The following is a 24,992-nucleotide window of genomic DNA, read 5'->3' as shown; positions in this document are numbered from 1 at the left end:
ATTGGCTGGGTGCTGCCTTGGGGACTGAGCTGTCAATTTATACCCTGCCTAGAGATGAGGAGTCAGTGGGAGCTCCAGAGGGAAAGGCAGGCGGCCTGCCCTTATTTGGTAGCTTCTGGGCCATTGAATAGCAAAGAAGCCATTAATGGAGTAGGTGAGGGGGGAGGGCAGGGTCTTTGGACCCCTTAGCCCATGTATGGAAAGTATGGAGGTGGGGGGAGCACTACTAGGGATGGCCAAATAGGGATTCCCAAAAAAGCATGTCTGTAATGCTGGGTGACAAAAAAAAACAGCACAATGAAAGAAATAGTTTGTACAGACACAGGGGTCTGCAAATGGAGCAGACAGGTGCAGCACAATTGTGCAGGGGGACTAACACGGGGGGAGCATCCTGCCTTTTGGCATCTCAGTGCTGTGAAATGGCAGTATTGTGTGAGCCCAGGCAGGCACGTTTCATATACTTTATAGGTTTAGATTAAAGAAATATACTGTATATACTACATAATGTGCTGCCTGGTGTCACTTCTCCATGAACTGCACATATACTGTAGCTGTCTGCCTTCGGGGCTGTAAAAAATAAATCTATCCAGCGTATCCAGGATGGGTAAACTTTATATCAAACAGTAATGATGGGGAAGATTTGCGCTTGGCAAACAACAATGTGCATAATTCAAAGAAAAGAATACAATGAAAACAATTAATATTTTGTCAGTTTTAGGATTATCTCACATTGTAAACTACAATTCCCATCATCCTCCAACAGTATGTGACAGTTTGAAATACCTGGGTTAACATATCGCCGTGGGGCTGGTAGCAGTGCCAGGGTTTTTGTGTGGAATTCCCCCTTTCCTCCTCTCCTGCCCCCCCCCTGGCAGGAAGGTATGTGGGTAATTGTGTTATTCTGGGCACAGCGCAACACTGTGCTAGCATCCAAGGTGACGTCTGTACATTATCTAAGCTTTGCATTGCTGCCTTTACAGGATTTCTTTGTACACGGAATGTGTAGCTTCATTATCTAAGGTAGACAACCTTTAATAAGGCCCAGAAACCTAAAGTGTGTGTGTATATATATATATATGTAAGTATGTATATCTTTATTTATAAAGCGCTACTTATGTACGCAGCGCTGTACAATAGAATACATTAATACAAACAGGGTGTTAATAAGATAATAGATAAATACAAAGTATAACAATAAATACAGATAAATACAAAATAAATACAGCTGCTATAAGTTAAGAGTCGAGGACACAAGAGGATGGAGGTCCCTGCCCCGTAGAGCTTACAATATATATGGGAGGGTAACTAACAGACACAAATAGGCAAATATAAGTGCTGCATGTCACAGTGGGTGACACTACAATATAAGTGCCAGTTTCCAGATCAGGTGCTGGGCGAGTGCTCCAAAAGGTAGTCTTTAACCTTAGTTTTACAAAGACTGGGCGAGGATTCTCTCCGGAGGAGATACCGGCTACATGTGCCTGCATTCGAGCGTATTTCATTTATTCGGGTGCAGGCACAGGTAGGATCAAATGGGGTGCATGACGCGTATTTTTGGAAAGCAATTTTTGGTTTGCCGCAAATATAAGCATGGTTGAACTTGATGGACGTATGTCTTTTTTCAACCCAACTTACTATGTTACTATGTATGGCATTAGCCTAATATGACGTGTGTATATATACTGTATATTGCCCACTTGTACAGAGCTAATTGGTCGCTGCTCAGAATTCTGCAACATGTTCAGCGCCTCTGATCGTTATTGGTGTCTATATGCAATCAATGGCTAAATGGATTGTCCGTCTAAACACTGATCAATCTGATCAGGGTTGTGTTGGCCAGTTTGGCTGCCAAGGTTTGCAGCAGATCTGTAGCCAATGATCTGTCTGTATGGCCAACAGTTTAAATGTGCAGATTAGCCTGTATGTACCCAATTTAGCCTTGTACAACATCACTTCAATCAATGGGGCTTGGGCTGAACATACCTTTTACTGATTGTTTTATTCACAGAATATGTATGGCTTTTGTTATTTCTTGAAGCTACTTGGTCCTTCCAAGGTTGATAATTAAATTACCAGTGCACAGATCACATAATGGACTCCTCCTTTGGACAAAACTGTAACAACAGTTAAAAAGGGGTGTTTTTTATGCAGATCTCATTATTTCTAGTTAAACCTACTCAGCTAATTAGTCCTAAAATAGTAAGTGTGAAAGCAAAACAATCCTCTGTTACGGCTTTATAACAAAAATAAGTAGCGATGAGCAAATCGGAAATTCACAAAACTGCTAAAAAAGTTGGCAAAACGCCAACTTTTTTTTATGCCAAATCGACTTTTTTGCAGCAAACGTGACTTATTTGACACGACCGCAATTTTTTTGATGCAACTTTTTCCTCACTTGGCAATTTTTTTTTCATAGCAAATTTTTGTGGCAGGTGGAATTTCACTGCAAATCCATGCCTGCCAAAAGAATTCACTCATTATAAATAATAAGTAAATAAGCTGCATTTATGTAATTGAAAAGGATAGGCAGAATTTATTTTAAGTTCCATTTATTTTGCTAATGTTGAAAAAAAATAGGTGCGTATAGTTGCATACTGTGTAGCTATCCAATGCAACTAACTGTACTTATTCTGCCATATATAGGCGATAGAGGAGTAGTACACTGCCAGATGCACTGATGGGGAAAGGCCACCAGAGCAATGGGTCTGGGCCTGATCTGGCCACCCACGTGCAGGGTCTAAATTAGGCTGATCCGATTGTTGGTCTTGGGGTTAATTATTGGATTATTCAGTGGGGCCTACAGTCAACTGTCAGACAAAGACCACATCAACGTAATGATGTGATCCTCCTCAATGGGAATTTCAAGCCTGTCCAAATTATATTTGCCTGATTTTTGGCCAGATTTCGGTTGGGAGGCCCATCAGGGGACTCCATACATGGTCCAGAGGGACCAAGTCCGTAGCTTTGATTGGCTGCTATCTTGGCCTTCTTTACTACTAAAGATGGTATCTATCACTTTCCTACAACTATAACTTCTCTTGCACAAGGCTGTTTGCTTCCCTTGCAGAAGTGCTGCCTGGGGCTTAGTTTTCCCCTCATGACTGAAACTCCCCTCTGTGCAAAGATATACAACATGCCTTTGGTTGCAGTGTCCTGCATTTGCACAAAGCTTGTACAGTCAGGGCCGGATTTCAAAACTGGCCGCCCTGAGGCCGCCCCCGGTTGCACGCCCACCCCCACCCCCCCCGCCCCGAATGCGCATGCGTGCGTGAACAGCGGTAATGCGCATGCGCAAACAGGGGAAATAGGGGTTGTGCGCGCATGCGCAAACAGCGGGGGTGGGGGGTAGGGGTTGGGGGTGCAAGTGGGCATGCGCCGTAGGCCAAACTTGCATACGGAGCAGTGGGGAGAAGTCCCCATTGCTCCGTATGGGAACACAAATTTTAAGATTTTGGTGCGGCGGGGCGGCATGCCGCCCCCAGGTTTCTGCCGCCCAAGGCCCAGGCCTTTGTGGCCTCTCCACAAATCCAGGCCTGTGTACAGTGCATAAGGGGGTTACTGAGCCCCCAGACCAGCTCAGAGTACTTTAATTTACATCTTGGGAAGTTTTTTTCATTTTGAAACCTAGGGCCACAGGCAAAAGAGCCATCATTGCCTTATGAGATGCACTAGCTCTTGTAAAGCCTTAGCTACCTCAGCATTAATGATAATTAGCGGAAGTAAGTCTCACACAAGCTATTGCTAGTATCATACTTGCAGTGAATGAATAGTATCAAGGTGTATCTGGTGAGGTCTGATATCCTGCCAACATTGGGCACTGCAATGCTGTGTTTCCTGAGCAACCTTCTCTGGCTAAATGTCTCTGGCCTTTATAAAATCACCTGCAGGTTTGTGCCCTGAGTTGCCTTGATATTTATTGAATCCAGGGGCATAACTATACAGAAGCAAACCACCCAACTGCAGGGGTTCCCAGGAGCCATGCCATATGCATCTCTTAGCCACCTTGTTCCTTGATCGTGACTGTCATTGTCTCATTGCCTTGCAGCATTAGTGAACTGCACTATTCTCCAGTACTCGAAAGTCTGTGGAATATCAGTAGTTGTTCTTGGCAGATGCAGATATTCTACCCAAAGTAGAGTGTGCTCTGAATGTAGTAGGGCATAACTGGGTCTTTCTATACTTGAGACATTGGGCACACCTTACGCTATATAGGTGTTTAAAATGCCCACATGAAACCCTTTTTCCTTGTAATTAATACTAAATTTTGGGACATTCTGAAAAGTGGGGTACAGCTGGGGAAAAACATAACAAAAAAGTGTGGGAATTAGTGCTTATACCATGTCCTGAGTTCCCCAAGAAATCCAACTGCAAAGTCAGCCCTGCCTTATTGGCTGGGAGCCTAGGGAGCCATGAGAGGGCCCATTGCCCAATTTGGCGTTTCATATCAGTGGAACTCATTCAGATACTGATTAGAATAAAATCCCATTGGCTGAGGACCCCATCAGTTTATGCATATGCTCCACATATTTAACTGAACCCTGGGTGATGATGTGAACCCAAGAGCGCATACTAGCAAAAACAGAATGTATTGGACAATTATAGATCCACATTGAGCATTTATTTACATACAAAAAATTAATTGGAGCTGTGGATCCAGAAAACAGCAAAGGAAACATGAAACCAGACACAGACCCCCTAATATCTGAACTATGAAGGGGTTACAGCTCATGTATTAAAGTTTTTTTTTGCCATAGAATGGAAATGTAACAGGAAATTCTGTAGCAATGTGTCTGTTTGCCAGAAGCAGTATAGTACAATGTATATGTATCCCTGCCCAAAGTATGATATGGCATTGAATTCAGCTCCCCTTAGCATGTTCTGACTGTGCCCACTGTAATGCCCACATATCCCAGCTCTTTCTGACTGTGCCCAGTGTAATTCCCACACCTGCCTGCTCACCCTTGCTGTGCCCATTGAATTCCCACATCATCCTGCCTTTCATTGGCTCTGCCCAACATAATGTGCACTTATTACTCTCTTCTATGTCATTGTGCCACTGTAATGCCACTGTAATATATCCTTACCCAGGCTTTAGCCAGTTAAATGGCCACGGAAATGGCTGAATCATCATATTAAATAAAGTCGTTTTTGTTTAGTGACCGAGCCAAACGCACTCCCATCTTTCTAATGGCCAGACATCCAGCTTATGTGCATATTACAGAATGGTGATTGTGTTCCTGGGCTGCTAAGCACCCTCTCACATCTCCGCAGGACTTAATAGATCCGTTTATCTGTAGGCATTTTTTTCTCAGATTATAAATAGCTTTCGCTGGGGCAGCATTCCTTGTGGGATGTTTGGCTATATCTAGGTACGGATTGTCAGCTAAAAACCTTGCAGGAGCGGTGAGAGATTGAGTTTCTGCTCCCGAGGTATCTGCTGGAGGTGAGACACTGGCAGGGGGGCTGCTATCTGCTTCCAAGCCAGCTGACCTTGAACATACAGCTCCAGCAGTTCAGGGGTTAAGGAAAGCAAGAGGGTTACTTCAGGCTCAGTTGGTATGTGAGGCCCTACAAGGGGCCAAGGGGCCCATAATTTAATGCTATGACATGCTGTATTTTAGGAAAAAGTCACAAAAACCTGCAAAAAGTTCAGCCTGTGGCCCTCCAGCTGTTGAACTAGCCCTGAAAGTGGAAAGTCTCAGGGCACAAAAGAAAAACTTTTCTGGGTTCCTATTAATTTTCAACCGGCAACAATTGGGGTGTTGTTGAACTACAACCCTATGATTGTTACAAATAAAGCTGGAGGCTGCAATTTGGATGGCCCTAAACAGACTTTAATTACTGTACACATTAACCCACAGTGACAGTCCCATTCCCTGATACTATATTGCTCTATTATACACATTAACCCTTTCCCAGACACCAACTGAGTCTTACTATACGCACTATCCCGCAGTTGGAATGCCTTCCCATGATACCATCTTGTTTAACCAAACACACAGCCCCTTCCCAGAAAAGAGATATCTGCTTGCACCTCTGTAAAGGCAGCTCGGGTTCCCGGAGTTGTAGCTGAAAGACAACTGAAGGGTCTCATACTGGGCATTCTTGTGCCCGACACCCCTAAGGGAAAAGTACACATGTGTAGGTGCAACTTTGCAAACACATATACAGATATTCATTTTAATGCCAGGTATTTCCACCTGTGGCCCTCCGGCTGTAATGGAACTACAGTTTGGGGGCCCCTGTGTTAGGCCAATGAAAGTGATTGAGCATTATAGGACACTGCACCCCCGTATAGGAGCCCTTAGTTTTAATTGCACCTAGTAAATTTCTTATCTTGGCCGTTAGTGTTTAGAGTTTTTGTGATTTTCTTCGGACTGACAGCTGGCATTTGGCAGGTGGGCTGGCCATCTACCATTTCTGAGCTGCATGGCAGATGCAGTGTTTTGCTAGACTGGGCGGCACTGGCGGGGTTAAGAGGGTGGTGGTTAGAGAGGGCTCATTGTGTTATCGCAGCTGTCCCAGCAGTGGGGGTGTGAGCGGATTCTTATACAGGCCACCAAAATTTTTTCCCCCTACTTAGAAGCATCCCAGTCCCAAACTGCATTCCCTGGGAGGGGAGAAAGATAAGGAGGGCTCAGAGCGAGGTGGCCAGAGAGAGAAAAGAGGAAAAAATAGAAAAGATAGGCTCTAAAAATGTGCCTAAATGTCTCTTGCAGGGGCGCCACTATAACTCCAAATTAGTACAACATTCTCACTCAGCACCATCTTGCCCAAACCTCCTCTCCCACAAGGTAGGACAGGCCCCACACACCGAGATAATAATAAACTACAGCTCCCAGCATCCTCTAAGGGCGAAGACACACAGGGCGATTAGTCGCCGCTACTGATTTAATTAAAAGTTACAGCGACTAATCACCCTTTGTGTTTTCGTCCTAAAAGTACTGGGAATCAAAAGGGTACAGTGTTTTTTTGCCAAAATAAGCATCCATAATGAAGTATTTACTAAGTGGTTCCTATTATTTGTCTCTGATAGTGAGAAATAAATATTGAACGATCCAGGTATAGGGGCTGGGGGTTAGAAATGAGGGGGCCCCATTAAATCAGAGAGGCTGGGGGTTAGAAATGAGGGGCCCATTAAATCAGGGAGGCTGGGGGTTAGAAATGAGGGGCCCATTAAATCAGAGAGGCTGTCCGTTGCGCTGTAAGTTGTAGTATGGTAGCAGCAGGTCAGACATTGCTGATGTACAAAATGTTGTTGTTACAAAACATGGCTTTTATCAATTATTTTAACCATTTCAGAGGCACCCACTAGTGGCAGGGGTGTATCATTGCCTACCCTAATGCCAGCTCTAATGGGGATAACCACACTAGCACAAAGGAGATGCAACTGTGCCACATTTGTGCCCATATAAGGTAAAAAACAACAACAAACCCACCCTGTGCTGCTGAGCAGCGGCCCATCTGTCCCTCATGGTAAATACACAAGCCTGACACGGGCAGGATCTAGGAATGACACGCTAAGCCCATAAGGACTGTATAGACAGTAATGTGGCCCCAGTGCAAGCAATCAGGCTCTGGCTTCATTATTCTGATTACAGTTATAACTATTAAAGCCAACTTCTTATTGGTTGATGTGGGTGGTTACAGTGGGGAAAAGTTTTACCTTGATAGTTTTGTACATAAGAATGTACATGTTGCCAAGGTTTATTTTGTTCCCTTCTGTTAGTGAGGCTGGGTACTGAGGCTGTTTGTTTTATATGAAGAGTTCACGTTTATTTTCTTGCTGTGAATGTGCCCATATTGCCCCTAAGCCACTACAACACATGCCAGTGGGTAAATCGCCAGGATTCCTGCAATGCTTTTATGTGTAAGCACAGCTTTTCCATAAACGTCGCCTACAGAGAGATTGCTGTCTGACGAGAGAAATACATTGCTGCAGTTGGTCAGCAGTTAAAGCTTAACATCTTCATGAAAATAAATAGCTTAGATCAGTAAAATCAGCCCCAGTATTAGGGTTAAGCAGAGTGGCCCCTGTGCCCCAATATCAGAGAATAGAGTTTTCAGTTTGCCATTGAACTATAACTCCCAGAATCCTGCCTGCAGGCTAAATATTGTTCTTGCACGTTGGAAGCTGTAGGCAGAGTGCTACAGTTCAGACATTCCTGATTAGGGATAACTGGAATCTATGCTAGAGCGTGACTATGTTTGGTTTCATTTGTTTTATTGAGATAGAGGAGTGTGATTTTTACAGCTTTCTTTATACGTTTGCCTGGAGCGTTGCCCTGATTGGCAGCCACTGGGGCTCTAATGAAGTGCATACCTTTGGGAAACTCAAGTCATTAATAGACAGGCAGTTACATTTGTCTCGACACTTGCCCTAAACACATGCCTGCACCTGGGGCCCCTGGGTGGCAGTTTATTCAGCTGTATATCTGCAGAACATGAGCTTACCGGCCCTTCTGTCAATAGCCCACACCTACTTGTTACCATCCTTAGCCTGTTCCTTGCAGCCCTGATCTGATCTCATTGTAGGAGTATTATGGAATGATAAGGAGGATTTAGTTATTTGGAGCGATCACATGTGCTTTGTAAGTGATCTCATTGTTACTTGGCTCTGTGGGAGGCACGGAAAATAGTTCAGCTATTGGGGAAAAGTTACATTTAAAGGGTACAGTGATACAGGATTTCTCTTTTGAAATATGTCTATTTTTTTAATTCAGTTTTCATGATATTAAATATTTTATAGGTGCTGTTGAGTTGTTTTCTTAGCCCGGCTGAACTCAGGAACTCCTCCATTTTATCTGACTGACTGTATCACCTGTGCCTTAAGGTGGCCACACACGTGGCGATTTCTGATCGTACAACAATAGGATTTCTACCTCCTTCTGCCGATTCAGCCCTGACGGCAGATTTTGCTCAGGCGCCTTCTATGGCGCCTGATCAAAATCTTTTAACCTGGCCGATCGGCGAGTCGACCGATATCAGCAGCCTCCTGCGATATCGGTCGACTCGCCGACTTGCCATACACAGACCAAATATCGTACAAAACGAGGTTTCGTACGATATTATCGGTGCGTGTATGGCCAGCTTTATTCCTTTGACTTCAAGATTTTATTCTAAAAATGCACAAGTAAGAATTTTCAGGCTGAAGTCCGTTCTTTGTATACAACAGGCGAATGCCAGTGAAGTCAGTGGCATAAGACACAGCCAGTATGTGGTGATAAAGTATGGGATCTGTTATCTGGAAACCCGCTATCCAGAAAGGCCATTTCTGATAAACTCCATATTAATGAAATATTTCACATTTTTAAGTGATTTCCTTATTCTCTGTAATAATAAAACAGTACCTTGTACTTGATCCTAACTAAGATATAATTACCCCTTATTGGGGGCAGAACAGCCCTATTGGGTTTATTTCATGGTTAAATGATTCCCTTTTCTCTGTAATAATAAAACAGTACCTGTACTTGATCCCAACTAAGATATAATTACCCCTTATTGGGGGCAGAACAGCCCTATTGGGTTTATTTCATGGTTAAATGATTCCCTTTTCTCTGTAATAATAAAACAGTACCTGTACTTGATCCCAACCAAGATATAATTAATTTGTATTGCAGGCAAAACACCCCTATTGGGTTTAATTAATGTTTAAACTATTTTACAGTAGCCTTAAGATATGGAGATCCAAATCCAAATCCAAAGGGAAAGATCCATTATCTGGAAAACCCCAGGTCCCAAGCATTTTGGATACCAGATCCCATTCCTATACTGATGTTTTTGTGCCATAAACTAGTAAGCAAGGTTTATAAGTAGTGATAAGTGAATTTTTTGGCAGCCATGAATTTGCATTTCGCCATCTGCAAATTCTTTCCCGAAACTGCATCAAAAATTCACTGCAACAAAAAATTTGCCAAGAAAAAAACAGGCACTGACTTTAATGTATTTGGAGTGAGAAAAAAGTTGCATGCCTGTAAAAAAAAAACTGTTTGCGCTCGTAAACAAAGTTGCGCGCGTAAGAAAAAATTGTCGCACAAGAAAAATTTATTGTGCATAAAAAAAATTGTCGCCTAATAAGCCATTCTGTTGGAGTGAGAAAAAACGCCCCTTGACTTTAATGCATTTGGAGTGAGAAAAAAGTTGCACACATAAGAAAAAATTGTCATGTGTCGATGTCAATGCATTTTGTAAATTTTTTCACCCAGACTTGGGGAGCAACACAAGCACCATAAAAGTTCATGGAGGAGCCAAATAAGGGCTAAGATTGGCTATTAGGGAGCCTCTATGCACACTATCAGCTTACAGGGGGCTTTATTTGGTAGTAAATCTTGTTTTTATTTAATCAAAACTTGCCCCCAAGTCAGGAATTCAAAAATAACTACCTGGTTTGGGGGCACTGAGAACAACATCCAAGGGGTTGGGGAGCAACATGTTGCCCCCGTGCGACTGGTTGGGGATCACTGCCTTTAAGGAATGCCATTTTTTGCACAACTGTGGCCATTTTATATGACTGCAACTGCACTCATGGGATGTAAATGACCCTATCATGTGGTGGGTTTTGTGTAATCCCAGTGAAACTGCCACCATGCTTTAAGCTGCAGCTGCCACAGTTGCACCCAATGTGTCAAGCAATTGCACTTGATGATAATCACCTGCACCCCTAATCCTGCACTTGTACAGAAGCAGTGTTTATTTAAGATTACATAAAGAGACAGTGCCACCCTGGCTTCTCCTCTACCCCCAATGCAACTGCACCCTGGGTTAAGGTCCCCATACACGGGCCGATAGTAGCTGCCGATATCGATCCCTTGGATGGGCACTCCCGGGCTTGTTGATGCGGTCCCCGGACCGACTTTTCCTGTACCCGCCATTATAATTCGATCGTTTGGCCCCAGGGCAAAACTATCTAATTACCCTGGATTCTCCCGGTATCGCCCACCCGTAGGTCATCGCCAAACGAGCGGATCTTATGGTGTATGGGGACCTTAAGTTCCGCAAGGCAGTGGCTCTACTGTGACCTCTGTGCAAGCAGCCAAACAGGAACATTGGCTTGTGATTAGGTCTGATACCATTTCTGATAATGCATTTACATACTCAGAGCAGACATCTAAGTATAAAGTCAATAGATGTGATTTTGCTTGTAATAATATCCAAGCAATACGATCTAGTGTCCAGGGTCAGGGTATGGCTGACTGCAGTTGGATCAGACTAGCAGAACAAGCCCTTATATACAGTTCAGTGGTTTACATTATAGGGTTAAGTGGCATAGGGCAACAAAAAGAGGTGCATCAAGTGGTTGGATGAAGCTGTGAGGTCTAATGTGTTTAATCTATGTATAGTAGCTCTGAGTACAAGACCAAATGTAGTTTGCACTTTTATTATAAAGCAATTAAAGGACAATAGGAATTGAATGTGTTTAGTGGATTTAATTAGGGCAGCATACTATATGAAGCAAAAGCTAAGGGAAAGTGCTTCCTTGTATCATGGGCTCCACCTTATATATAATCTATGTAAATGATGCAATGTGAATTAACCCCAAGGCATATCCAGTGGGAGGGGAAGATTGGGTAATTAAAGGTATTCAAAGGGAATGTGATGTTTTTTTGTTACATTGATTTATCTATTTCACTTACATCTCTTTCAGAAGTTTCTTCAGCATTACTCAATCGCCCATGCCTGCCCATTATATACTGCTAACCTTACATGTGATGGCAGGCTTAGGGTGGCCACACGCAGGAAGATTTGCTTGTTTTGTGATGTTGCCAAAAGAGCAGATCTAATCCTGATATGCCCACCTAAAAGTGGACAATATCGGGCTAATTACAACTGTGGGCATAAGCCCTCATCAACGAGCCAATGCGGTCCCAGATCTGACAGAAATTCAAACCTAAGTCCAAACGTATCCCAAACGTCACACAAAAATTCAATAGAAAAATTTTTTTATTCAAAAATCCATATTAAAAACATACAAACCCTTCAAAATGCCTCCTTATGTGTTTCGCACCCTACCGGTACTTAGTCATAGGCAGTTAGTCAACTGGGCTGTGTCCCGTTTATTTTGACTCTTTTTGACTGGCCGTTGAGAATCCCTTTTTTATATAGTAGAAATGCAAACCTGCCAAATTGAGATCTGCCCAATTTTAGGGCAGATATTGGTCGGGTATGCCCATCAGGGGTGCCCATACACGGGCAGATAAACTGCTAAATTGGTCCGAAGGACTAGAAATGGCAGCTGAAATCTGTCCCTGTATGGCCAACTGTAGAAACCATGTTAAAAATCTGGCCATTTCTTCGGTTCATTGTTAGAACCCAGTCTTTGTAGGCAAATGAGGATTTTCAGGGTGTTCTTTGTGCAGGAGTTACACATATGGAGAAATATCCAAAAACACTTATGTCACTTCCCATTGAGTATAATGGAAACCACCTCTCAGCACTGCCAGGGAAACAATGCACATTTTATATCCTATAATCAATTGGGAGCATCCAGGGTGGATTCAGGTATTACCATTGACTGATAAGATGCCTTTTCTGGCATTAGCCTAATAGACAGGGATGTCTCCTTCTCTCTCTAAGGGGTTGATATAAAATACAATTACTGTCATTATGATGGACAGTTCAGCATTCATAATACAAGTATGAAAGTGTTCACCTGTGCAGGTTAGAATGGGTAGCTCTGCCTTAGAACAGACTGTAGCCTAAAGGTGGCCATACACGCACCGATATTATCGTACGAAACCTCGTTTCGTACGATAATCGGTGCGTGTATGGCATGTCAGCGAGCCGACCGATATCGCAGGAAGCTGCTGATATCGGTCGACTCACCGATCGGCCAGGTTAGAAAATTTTGATCGGGCGCCATAGAAGGCGCCTGACCAAAATTCTCCCTTCAGAGCTGAATCGGCAGAAGGAGGTAGAAATCTTATTGTTTCTACCTCCTTACCTGCCGATTCAGCCCTGAATGGTGTGTGGCGGATCTGACGATGTTTCGTGCGACCGACGGTCGTACGAAACATCGTGAGATCGCCACGTGTATGGCCAGCTTTAAACCTTCTGGCTCCCATCTTAAATCAGAAGGGAAGATGCAGATAGATCAGGATGGTGGTTGTAAAGGCCAAGTTTCTGGGCCTATCATCAGGACAGCACAGCCATTAGGGATTAGCAGAGGTTCCAAAAACTCTAGAATTTGCTGAATTTTAAAATGATTTGGTAAACATAGCCCCAAATTTCTGTCTCATGGACACATGGGCAAAAAAAGACCATTAGTTTGAAGTGGCATCACCTCACTGGGCTATGACTTAGGGATGCCATTCCAGAGACCCTGTTTATCGGGCCCATATTTGTGAAAAGACCTTGTCCAAGGTCTGGCTTATCCTACTCTTTACAGAAACAATATAATTCCAATTGGGGGGCACAATTTCTGCTGCTTTGGTGAATGCTGAAATCTCAGGATGCTGCACCCAGAAGTTGTCACTAGGTCCCTATAGCACAAACACTGCAATTCCAGTTTTTCAGAGATTCACTTAAGGCAGAAATCTATTCCATAAGATGGGGAAAGCTTGTTTCCCTGGCTGTTTAACTGACATTCCAACAATGGAACATTTATTTCAGCATGTTCATTATGGTTTTGGCACACCATCAACAATTTTCTTGCAACACAGGTAACATGATCCCAAGTTGGAACTGAACCCAGTTCACGTTATATATCATTGCATTCTGAATTCTGGGCAATTGTTTTCTAAAACAAATATACACACTGGAAGCCTGTAAACAATGCACATTTTAAAGGTTATACTGCTTTTCTACCCAGATCTAGTTTTTCTACTGTAGGAAGAGCATTGGGACCATAGGAAATGCATTCTGGGGTAAAATCAATTGATCAGCTCCATAGATGCTTCATGTTATGTGGCTTCTCATGTAGGTTCCATTAAATGATCATTAGCAATGGGGATTTCAAACTTTCCTAATCCCTTCACGGTTATAGCAATAGAACTGAGTCTGAGACCTCTATTTGCACCCCTTTTTCTCTCACACACGTGCTGATATCCCTGTTCATCTATTGGTTGCTCTTCAACTGTAAGAACACATGATTTGTGCTCATTAGGAAACTGCTGGAGTCGGATCAAGGTAGGAGCTGGGTTGGCAAATTATTTGTTGAGTGGTCTCTCAAAAGGCATATCTGGAACGGTGAAATGTTATGTATTCATATCTTTATCTTTATTTCCCTTGCTATTCCTACTTAAAGCAATCTATACACCTATGATGTCCAGAAGATACAAAGTACGTTTTGGTAGGAAATATACATTAATTCTATTCCTCAGGTGCAGAATTACCCGACCTATGGGGTTGGCTCACTTTGGGGGTCCCGGCCAGTAAATGGTTAGAAAGTGTGCTTGTACTTTTGGAATTCCAGCTAAAAGGTTAAACAGAGTAAAAATAGTGATAAACTCTTAGAAAGTCATTTACTTTTCCCCAGGGTAAAGTGCTAGAGCATTAATGGGCACAAAAGCACCCCAGGAAATGCTGTGCTTCTGCCATAGCGCCAGATTTAAAATCTGGCTTGAGATGCATTGTTAGGAGGTGCAGAACAGTCCTGCCCTTAACCATCTACCATAGGGCAGTGCTTTAGAGGTCAGAAATGACCCATTTCAGAGCCAGGCCAATGCAGAAGGGCACCCAAGGCAACCCCCGGCATGGCACACTCCCTACCACAGCTGGCACTCAGCAACTCTCCAACTATTTCCCCAACTTACCCATACCCATTCCTTTACCTTCCTTACTGCAACTTTTCCACCAATGCTGCTCACCCCTTGACACTTCTAATCTGAAAGTGAGTGCAGGCCTTGAGTGAGAGACAGCAGAGGTACATGCCAATGTTCCAGTGTTTAAAAAAATGTTCCAGTGTTTAAAATGTGCGTACAAAATATTTTTTTTAGAATTAGAAGGAATATTGGTACATGACTAGGTAGTGCCCAAGTTGCCTCCACAAGTTCTGGCCCTGACCCCTTTATTCTCTGGCCTAATTCTAGGCTTAGAATTATATGTGAATTAATAAACAGCAAAGTATACTCTATCTGTAACTCTGTCATGAGTTAAGGGGGCCCTGGCCAAATGTTAGACCTATAAGTGGGGCTTAAACCATAATACGTTATAAGACTGATCTATAGTATGTACTGTATATGATATAAATAATGTATGACCAATCACTGGTAATGAAACATCTGATTTATTATTCCATATATGAGTACAAACTAGTTATAATACGTGTCATGATATAAAATGTGCCAGATCTGACACATGACATATAACAAGCCAATTAGTAACTGTCTGAAAAAAATCTTCCAGTGAGAGCTTTGTTCCTTCTAAACAAGAAGCTTGGGAGATACAGCACCTTCATTGTGTGGGAATAACCTTGTGGCTTTCCAGCTGGGAAGACCTGTGCCCTGCAGAAGCAAGCAGAGGCTGGAATGTGATTTTGGCTAGAGATGAAGCTTCTGATTTAGTTGCAGAGAGTCCATCTCCTTCCTCTAGCACAATGATTTGCCGGTACGGGCATTTTCAGCACAGGTCCTGCCAATGTTGACTCCTTGGAGCAGAAGGTCTGTGAACTTGTCCAATCCTATGCAGGTGGTAAGAGGAGACAGAAACCCATACAGGCCTCCAAGGAAAATGCTGACTGGCCAGCCAATGAAGATCAGGACCAAGACCCAGAAGATGCACCAGAGAACACACTGACATTCAGCCATCCCAAACCTAGGCAAATAAAAGGTAGCTGTGTTAATAGCATTGACAGGTTACACTATTGAAAGTGTTGAGGACATATCACATTTGCACTCAACAGATATTTATATAGTGAAGTAAATTGGGCCAGTGTTGTGCTGTGTATTCAACAGAAGCTTTGTTTAGTCTATCTGGTTAATGGATCAGCCTCAATTTATAACATACCTTGTAACTGTAAAAATCTTGTTATTGGATGTATCTTAGGAGGGGTGTGTCATTTGCACTTAACCAATGAGGGAGCATATATGTGTGTCAATCACAGGATCATAGAGGGTGCAGCTAACTCATTGGTTAAGTGCTGATGACTAACAAAAGTAGACACTAATTTGGGTCTGCATTAGTGACCCACACTGATGGGGAAATTTGGGGGAAAAACTCTTTTCTGGTTCTGGACAAGAAATAGCGATTAGCATCAGAATTGTGCACTAAGCATTGCTTTGGTAAATAAATCCTTACTCCACCTGGCAGCATTTAGATTTTAGTCACATCATTTCAAAAAGACAGAAAATCTTTACAGCATATTTTATCTGAGATATATAAATAAATAAATATATATATATATATATATATATATATATATATATATATATATATAAAGGGCATATGTAGAAAGCACTCACGGCAATAGATATATAAACAGTCCGTTTATTCAGTCATCGCATCTACGCGTTTCGACCCCCACAGGATCGTCATCAGGATCCTGTGGGGGTCGAAATGCATTGATGCGATGAATGAATAAACTGGCTGTTTATATATCTATTGCCATGAGTGCTTTCTACATATGCGCTTTGTATTTTTTGGTTAGCACCCGGCCGATATCTATGGAGTGGTGAGTGACGATTTTTTTGTAGATTATATATATATATATAATAGGAATTATAAGTAAAAACATAAATTGCACACCAGTAGATACAGGTATAGCATTCATAGTGTGCCTTTTTAGACTATAATAATAATCAGCTGCAGGGGGGAGTTCCATTGTGGGCAAAAACATGGTGCTTTGTATCTGTAATTTTGCACCTTGCCCCTGCATGATAAATGAACCTTTATATCCCTTTAGATAAAAGTCTCCTTTGGGAATAGTGAGCTGTGAATCAAGCTACTGCCAATGCACCACACACTGTTTGTGCCGGAGACTCCTTAGCGTAATTGCACACATGCCCTGGGCACAAAGGGGTTAATGTAGCAGAACTTCCCCTTTCAGCAAAAAGAGAAGTGTTGAAAGAAGGCCTTTTTCATCCAATAGAGCTATATGAAAATAAGAATTATATTATATAAGTGTGTTCCTGATTATACCATCATTTTTATTTCCCCCTATGCATTTTCCTTCTGGAAACAATTGAATATTTACCTAATATTTGCTTTATTGTGCATGTATGACTGGCACTTAGCCTGGCAGCCCTGCCTAAGCAGCTATTGTCTACGTGGCAGAACAGCCACAAGCTTTTTATTACCTCCCACAGAGCTCCTACCAGTACCGGGTTCAACTACTAAAGTGCTTGTTTGGTGCAGCGTTAGGTGTATGGCCTTTAAATGGTTAACATTCTGCACAATGTTTTTGGACCTCGCCCTATAGATTAAACTGCACTGGGCCTAGTGCTAGAACTCCAACTCTTTCTCCTGTATAAAAGTCTAGATATTCAGCATTTTTGCATCTTTTGGCTGATGGAATGTAAAAGGCACATACTAACACTGATATTTGTAAGCCTTATTTTATCATCATGTATTGAGCGGACACCTCCTTATATTATACCAATTCCTTTCTCAAACATAGCAGTGTTATTATATGTGCACAACTGCCTTTTCTGTTTCCATTCAGCTGCTTGTGCTTCTGAAAGAAAACGTGCGCTGCTGCTGATCTACACCAATGTTATATAAGGGAAGGGTGTAGCCACAGAAGTAAACATGCAAGCCCAAGAGAGGCCTTGGAATAACAGCATATTTTAAAGGGCATTTCCGCCAAAAAAACGTTCTTGCATTATGAAAGAAAATGTCACTCTGAGCAGCTTTCCAGCATTCATTCATTCATTATACATTTCCAGTAGTTATTTGGAAATGTAATTTCAACTATAACTGTATTTTTGTATCCCTCTTCTCTGGTTCTAACTCGTGAAAGAATGTAGCAGCAATAGTTAATTTAATCAGCCACCTCTGCAACATTGTTTCAGCAGTCAGAGCCAGCAGTGCAGATAATATAAACAGTGAGAGAGATTGTGCAGTAACATTCATAACTTTGAAACCACTGGAAATGTGTAATCAATTAATATCATTATGGAAAAACAGTAATCTGGGTGGTGATCCCCTATAAATACTTAGTGGTAAGTGTAGAGTTTGCACAGTCAGCATGTATATTTTATACAGATACTAAGTGCACACACCTGCCAGCTGTATTCAGTACACACTTACAATGGTGAGAAACAGAGAATATTTACCCAGCAATGACAAGGGCCTTTCTGATGATAACCTAGAAATGGAGCAAATTTAGGGCTCTGGCACACGGGGAAGATTAGTCGCCCGCGATTAACTCCCTGTTCGCGGGCGACTAATCTCCCCGAGTTGCCTAGCCCTGCCATCCCACCGGCGAACATGTAAGTCGCCGGCGGGATGGCAGACGCGGCGGGGCGATTTCCGGAAGTCGCCGAAAAAGACTCGCGAGTCTTTTTCAGCGATTTGCGCGAAATCGCGCCGCCGCGTCTGCCATCCCGACGGCGACTTACATGTTCGCCGGTGGGATGGCAGGGCTAGGCAACTCGGGGAGATTAGTCGCCCGCGAACAGGGAGTTAATCGCGGGCGACTAATCTTCCCCGTGTGCCAGAGCCCTTAAGATGATGTCCCACGTAGAGATTAGTCCCCTAGGCATTGATTGAGTTTTCTGAAGTCAGACAAAGTTTCCCTCCAGCAAGCAACTTTGCGTGACTTCGGAAAACCAAACAGATGCCTAGTCCTTTCCACCAGCAATTCTCTTTGTTGCTGGTGGATAGGCATTTAGGAAAGATTAGTTACCTGCGGTAGCAGAGATATGTCGGGGGACATCAGCCTAAATTTGGCTAACAAACACCTTGCCATGGATTAAGATTCATTTACAAAGAGCAAGGGTGCAATTACTGGAGTGCTAAGAAGCACGTTGCACCTTCTTTAATAAATAAACCCTCTTATCTCTTGGTTTAGCTGATAGAAATGTAATGGAAACCTAGGGGGAATCTAAGGGCTGTGACACATGGGGGATTAGTCTCCAGCGACTAATGAATGAATTTCGCTCATTAGTAATGTTAAGGTCACCATAAACAGGCAGATTTAAGCTGCTGATTTGAGTCTTTAGACCGATTTGGCAGCTTTTCTGCCGTTGTATGGGGACCCCCGACGGGCTTCTCTGATTGATATCTGACCAAACGTTGGCCAAGTGTTCATTAAGCAGGTTTGATTTCCTATACCTGTCATTTTAGCTCTAGGGCAAAATGATCGGATTAGTCCGATACCTCCAAACAAGCGTATTGTAATGTGCATGGCCACATTAATTAGTATTAAATATATTCAGTATATACACATCAGGGGTGTCCTGCCAACTGCACTCAAGCTTTTGTTGATCTTTTACTTCCAGTATCCTCCTGAGAGCTGGGGGCTGTCATGGGGTAATCTGGGTGTGGGGTTTTTTGGCCCTCCATCTAGGAGACAGACTGGACATTCTTTATGCACTTTTGGGGTACCCAACCTTCCTGCTCCACCAGGGACCACCTCTTCTCAAGCTTCAGAGTCAGGGATTTAGCCATGTTTTACTGTACATATTCTATTTCCAGGTTCTATATTACTTTACAAACTTGAGGCTAAATTGGTAACGACCAATAAGGTGTTTGCTCTGAAACGGACAAGCAAATGCTACTTCCTGATTGGTTGCTAGGGGGAACTAGAATGAGCAAAAACATTGCTTTTGTTATTAAACCACACCCTTAGTTTCACTCTCCTGAATTAAAGAAGAGAAACAAAGAGTCAACTGCAACATTGCTAAGATATGAAACTAATAGTTTCATATCCTGATAAAAAACCTAAAGCAAACGTGAGCACCATGCCACACAAATTGCAGAAATATTATAAAGAGGTGTACCCATGTGTGACCAACATTAGCCAGAATTCAAACTAGGGCGCCCGGAAATTGTGTAACAACTAATGGTCTTGGTAGTCTCTTCTGAGATGGAAATGCCAATAACTGCTTAGGGGAGACCTGCCAGAGGTTTATTACCTATCAATAAAGTCAAATATAATTCACCATCTTTGTGATGGGAGCCTAACCATTTGTCTTGCCCCTGTTCCATGCAGGCAGCCATTCATTATCATTCAGACTCGCTAGATGCAGGCTGCTAATGATTATCTAACAACTCATACATGTCTCTAATCATCAGATAAGATTTATGAGAGGGACTGTCGGTTCTTGCATTTATCTGCTTTCTTTCTTGTGACCTTTGCAGCAAATTATAGTCCGCTACAGCCAAAAAGGGCCTGGCACAGCACATGGCTATGGCCATATAATATGTATTCTCTCTTTCTGTGGTTATTGTTCATCGCCAGGCCCGGACTGGCAATCTGTGGATTCTGGAAATGGCTGCTGTAAGAAGCCATTGACACTCACTATTTATTGGAATGGAGGGGGGCTGTTTGGGGTTTTGCATACTTCAAATGCCAGGGCCTATTTTGAATCCTAGTCTGGACCTGTTCAACACCTACTGATCCACATTTTGTAAACTGACTTTTAGGCTGATGTCCCCGGCAGAGATTAGTCGCCTGCGATAGATCTCTGCTGCAGGAGGAAACGTTCCGCGACTTCGGAAAACTGAAGCGATGTGTAGGCTTTTCTACTGCCGATTCCCTTTGTTGCTGGTGGTAAGGCATTTGAGGAGAGATTTAGTCACCCGCGATAGTGGGCGACTAATCTCTGCGTGGGACATCAGCCGTACTGAGCAGGAAGCAATATAAAGGGAATTTTAGAGTTGTTGAAATTCCAACTTCTGTTTTCTTAGTGAGGTAAATGAAGAATGTCAACATTCCAGCCATTGTACCTGACAGAATGAATGAAGCAGGTTGCATAGTAGTTGGGATTACTATATCTTAAAGGGCAGCATGACCTTAAAGGAACAGTAACACCAAAAAATGTATTTATTTTAAAGAAATTAAACTATAATGTACTGCTGCCCTGCACTGGTAAAAGTTTTGTGTTTGCTTCAGAAACATTACTAGAGTTTATATAAACCCTGATGTGTAGCCATGGGGGCAGCCATTCAAAAGAAGAAAAGGCACAGGTTATATAGCAGCTAACAGATAAACCCTGTAGAATACAATGGTGTCTTATCTGTAATCTGCTGTGTAACCTGTGCCTTTTCTCCTTTTTTCATCTTGAATGGCTGCCCCCATGGCTACACAGCAGCTTATTTATATAAACTATAGTAGTGTTCCTGAAGCATATACCCCAGTTTTACCATTGCAGGGCCACAGTACATTACGTTTCCAATACTTTAAAACACTTTCATTTTTTGGTGTTACTGTTCCTTTAAACAGTGAGTATGTGATAAGATTAGCATAAAGCCTTGCACAGCCACCCTCCCCAGTATTTAAGCTAGTGGGTAAGGGGTAAAATAGAAATGAAAATGGTTGTTTTGTAGGCAGTGGCTGCTTTTTACCATCAGATAGAACAGCTGAGCTGGACTGTGAGTTCTAGGTTCTTTTTCTGGTCATGACTCCTGAGTCAACTCCTTGTCCATTAATCACCCTGCCCCTCAGGCACCAATATAGGTGTGTAAGCTCATTTTACAATGGATGAAACAAACCTTGGCCTGCCATCCCAGTGTTCAAGAATACATTTATTATAATTTTATTTAAATGTTAAAACTCATAGGAGAAGTGACCTGGGAAGGATGAATGTATTGCACATGAAGTTGGCACTACATTTATCATGCAAGGTGTTCTGGGAAGTATTTTACATGAAACTGTCACATTTTCTGGGGTATTAACTTCCCCATACACGGGCCGATAGTAGCTGCCGATATGGGTCGCTTGGACCATTTCGGCAGCTAGTCGGCCTGTGTATGGGCACTTCCGACGGGTCTGCTCGACCGATATCTGGCCTGAAATCGGGCAGATCTCGATTGGGCAGGTTAGAAAATCTAGTCGGATCGGGGACTGGATCGGCTCGTTGATGCGGTCCCCGGACCGACTTTACCTATGCCCGTCATTATAATTCGATCGTTTAGCCCCAGGGCCAAACGATCGAATTACCCTGGTTCCTCCCGGCATCGCCCACCCATAGGTGCCAGTGTATGGGGACCTTTACACATGAAATTGGCCCTGGGATATAATGAAGGGATATGTGCACCAACAGGAAGACTGAGTCAAAGAAATGCAGCACAGGGGATATATGGTACTTTCCCAGGAGCATTATATATATTACACATTTTAAGTTAAACCTTGAGTCACAAAATTCCCATACAGAGAGAGAGAGAGAGAGAGTGAGAGGAAGTGTGTCATAAAAATATTCAGAGTTGAATTTTTCAATTATTTAGATTTTTTTCTGCTTTTCTGTGATTTACTGAAAGTGTTACTGCCTGATCCTGCAGTTTATCTCACCTAAACTGTCACAGTCTCAGATTCACTGTCTGCAACCTTCCTTATCACATCCCATAGCCCTCCTGTTGTGTTATAATCCCCGTTATAAGAAGTCAGGAGGGATTTAAGTATGAATGGTTGTGGTATGTGGTGTGGGGTGTGACCAGCAAACAGTTTTAGAAATGGTCCACAGAAGGGACAGCTCCCTATATTATTTTAGAACCCGGGGTGGATTTTTGTGCAGAAAACATGCATTTTTGCACCAAAATCCATCCCATGTGCTATCTGTCAATCATTGCACACATAAGAATGGGAAGATGGAAGCCAATCAGCCTTTTTTCCACTGGTGTATGCCAGCAAAGGAAACTCTGTGTGTGCCACTGACCTTAATGTGTAATAGCCCTTTAATCTGGGTCCCATCTGAGAAAGGGTAAGAAGCCCTAGTTGTTGTACATAATTGTATAAGAAGCCTGTTTAGGTTTGAATCTTACACTGGATTTAACCTTCCACTAAAACAAACTTGCGAATGACATTTTAAATTCATTGTTCTATAGACAGGAAGGGAAGGCCAACTACTGACCAAAGAGCTTGCAGTCATGCATGAAAACTCCAGTCTTGCTCTTAGAAAATATAATGTTTCCCTTTTTTCTAAATGAGTAAGAAACAGTCCGGAGGAGTAGTAGTCGTGTTGCTCTCAGGGCGTGTTGGGGTGTGTCAGGCTGTGGCGCATGAAATGCCACTGAAAGGGCAGGAAAGGGTTGCTGGCACTTGATGCTTCTCTTCCCCTTCTCTAACCAGGGTTAAACTATACATATGGCAATGCCAGGAGTAATAAGGGGTTACGCACTGTGATCTCTCTGTGCTGCAGGGACACAATGGTAATTGGGTAATAGGAAATATTCAAACTTCCTGAGAGTGGAGGATTAGCAAAGCTGGTTCTGCTATACAATGTAATAACAGACATACTGGTAACATCTGTTAAACAATGGGGAGGTTACAAATATTTAACAGATATCTAAGAGTGTTAAGAAATTTGCACCTCCAGAAAAGGTCTAAAATCAAAACACCCACCTTTTAGGGGATGCTGGGAATTGTAGTCTAAAACAGATGGGTGTCTGCACATAGCGGAAAAAAAAAAGAAACAATGTCCCTATCTCTGTGGGAACTGGGGCTCTTATGTTTGCCCTGGCACCCTTGCACCTTAGCAACAATTATCTTTAATTAGATTAATACTAATAAAAACACATCTCTGATTGATTGATTGGTTAATTGCTGAGAACGTGTGTGTATTGTAAGGCAAAACAGGAAAAGGGTTTGCAAATGTAAAACAGAACTGTCTATAGTAAATGAGGCTCACCTGTAGCTTCTTATGAATTACAATTCATAATTTACTAATATCCCCATCAGTGGATACTGGGTACTGTAGAAATCAACAGCTAAAGGGTTAAAGGTTGAATAGCCTAGTGTAATATAAAATTTGGAATCCCAAAGAACCTATTTTGCCCCTCCAATACTAAAGAAAACCCTGCTTGCATATGTTGAGGGCAATGGCACACAGTGGTTTGCTGCTCATATGATTCCCAGCTAGGTGGGTGGGTGGAAAAACTCTTAAAATTGCCCCACCATTGCCCTGTATGGTAATCACCCAGACACTGCCTATGGAATGCACAGGCAGTGTCTGGGCAGTTTTGTAACCCACCAGCTGCCAAGCTGGAAGTCACACAAGTTGCAGAAGTTTGGCACTTGCAGTGTGTGCCATTGATCTATGGTGTATACATGTAATGTGGATACTAAAAGCAGGAGAGAGGAGAAAGCAACAGAAGAAGGCAGAAACCAGGTCCGAGTCCAGAGAGACAGACAGAGTGCACCCAGTGTGCAAGAGATCTGTTCCACATGTTACTTACTGGGAACTTTGCTTCCTTTCACAATTCAAGTCCACGCAAACCCAGCAAGAGCTGATAGGGAAGAAAGTAACAAGCACAGACTAGCAAGTCCTTGGGGCTGGAAGGCTCCTCTCCCTCTCTCTGCAGTTCCACTGGAGGTTTGTGTAGAAGATTTCCGTCCCCTTTGGTTTGTAAATATTTCCTCTCTGAGAATGTGCTTTGTGTTTCTTTCTCTGGCCGAGTCCCAGAGGAATGAGTGTGTGGCCAGCCCTGGGTGGAACTATTCACTTAGTGAAGGAAACTCACTGTCACAATCAGGCAGCTTGATCAAGTGACTCTCAGAGGCTGCCTGTAAGCACAGTGTACTCTGCTGTCTAGGAAACAGGGCACTTTATCTGTTGCCCCTTGTTTATAGCTCGCAAAACAAATAAATATAAACTCCTTGGTGCTTGAGATCTGCCCAGCCCTGCTCTGAAGCACTCAATACAAACTGCCAGTCAAAGGCCATAAGGGCTCTGGCACACGGGGAGATTAGTCGCCCGCGGCAAAAACTCCCTGTTTGCGGGCGACTAATCTCCCTGAGTTGCCTACCCCTGCCATCCCACCGGCGAACATGTAAGTCGCCGGCGGGATGGCAGACGCGGCGGGGCGATTTCGCGCAAATCGCCGAAAAAGACTTCCTGAAATCGCGCCGCCGCGTCTGCCATCCCGCCGGCGACTTACATGTTCGCCGGTGGGATGGC

At 43.0% G+C, this 24,992-nt stretch overlaps 1 long non-coding RNA gene across 1 annotated transcript; it reads right to left on the bottom strand.

The window, feature by feature from the left end:
- Positions 1–15,204: 15,204 nt before the first annotated feature.
- On the bottom strand, positions 15,205–24,605 carry LOC100496892. The gene is made up of 2 exons (XR_208951.4): positions 24,271–24,605; positions 15,205–15,750 (listed from the first exon to the last, which is right to left on the bottom strand). It is a non-coding gene; the product is annotated as an uncharacterized LOC100496892 (long non-coding RNA).
- Positions 24,606–24,992: the final 387 nt, after the last annotated feature.

Source organism: Xenopus tropicalis, chromosome 8 (genome assembly GCF_000004195.4).
Source record: "Xenopus tropicalis strain Nigerian chromosome 8, UCB_Xtro_10.0, whole genome shotgun sequence".
Taxonomy (NCBI): domain Eukaryota; kingdom Metazoa; phylum Chordata; class Amphibia; order Anura; family Pipidae; genus Xenopus; species Xenopus tropicalis.
The sequence above is the reverse complement of the archived record's forward strand: the minus strand, read 5'-3'. Positions and strand labels throughout refer to the sequence as shown.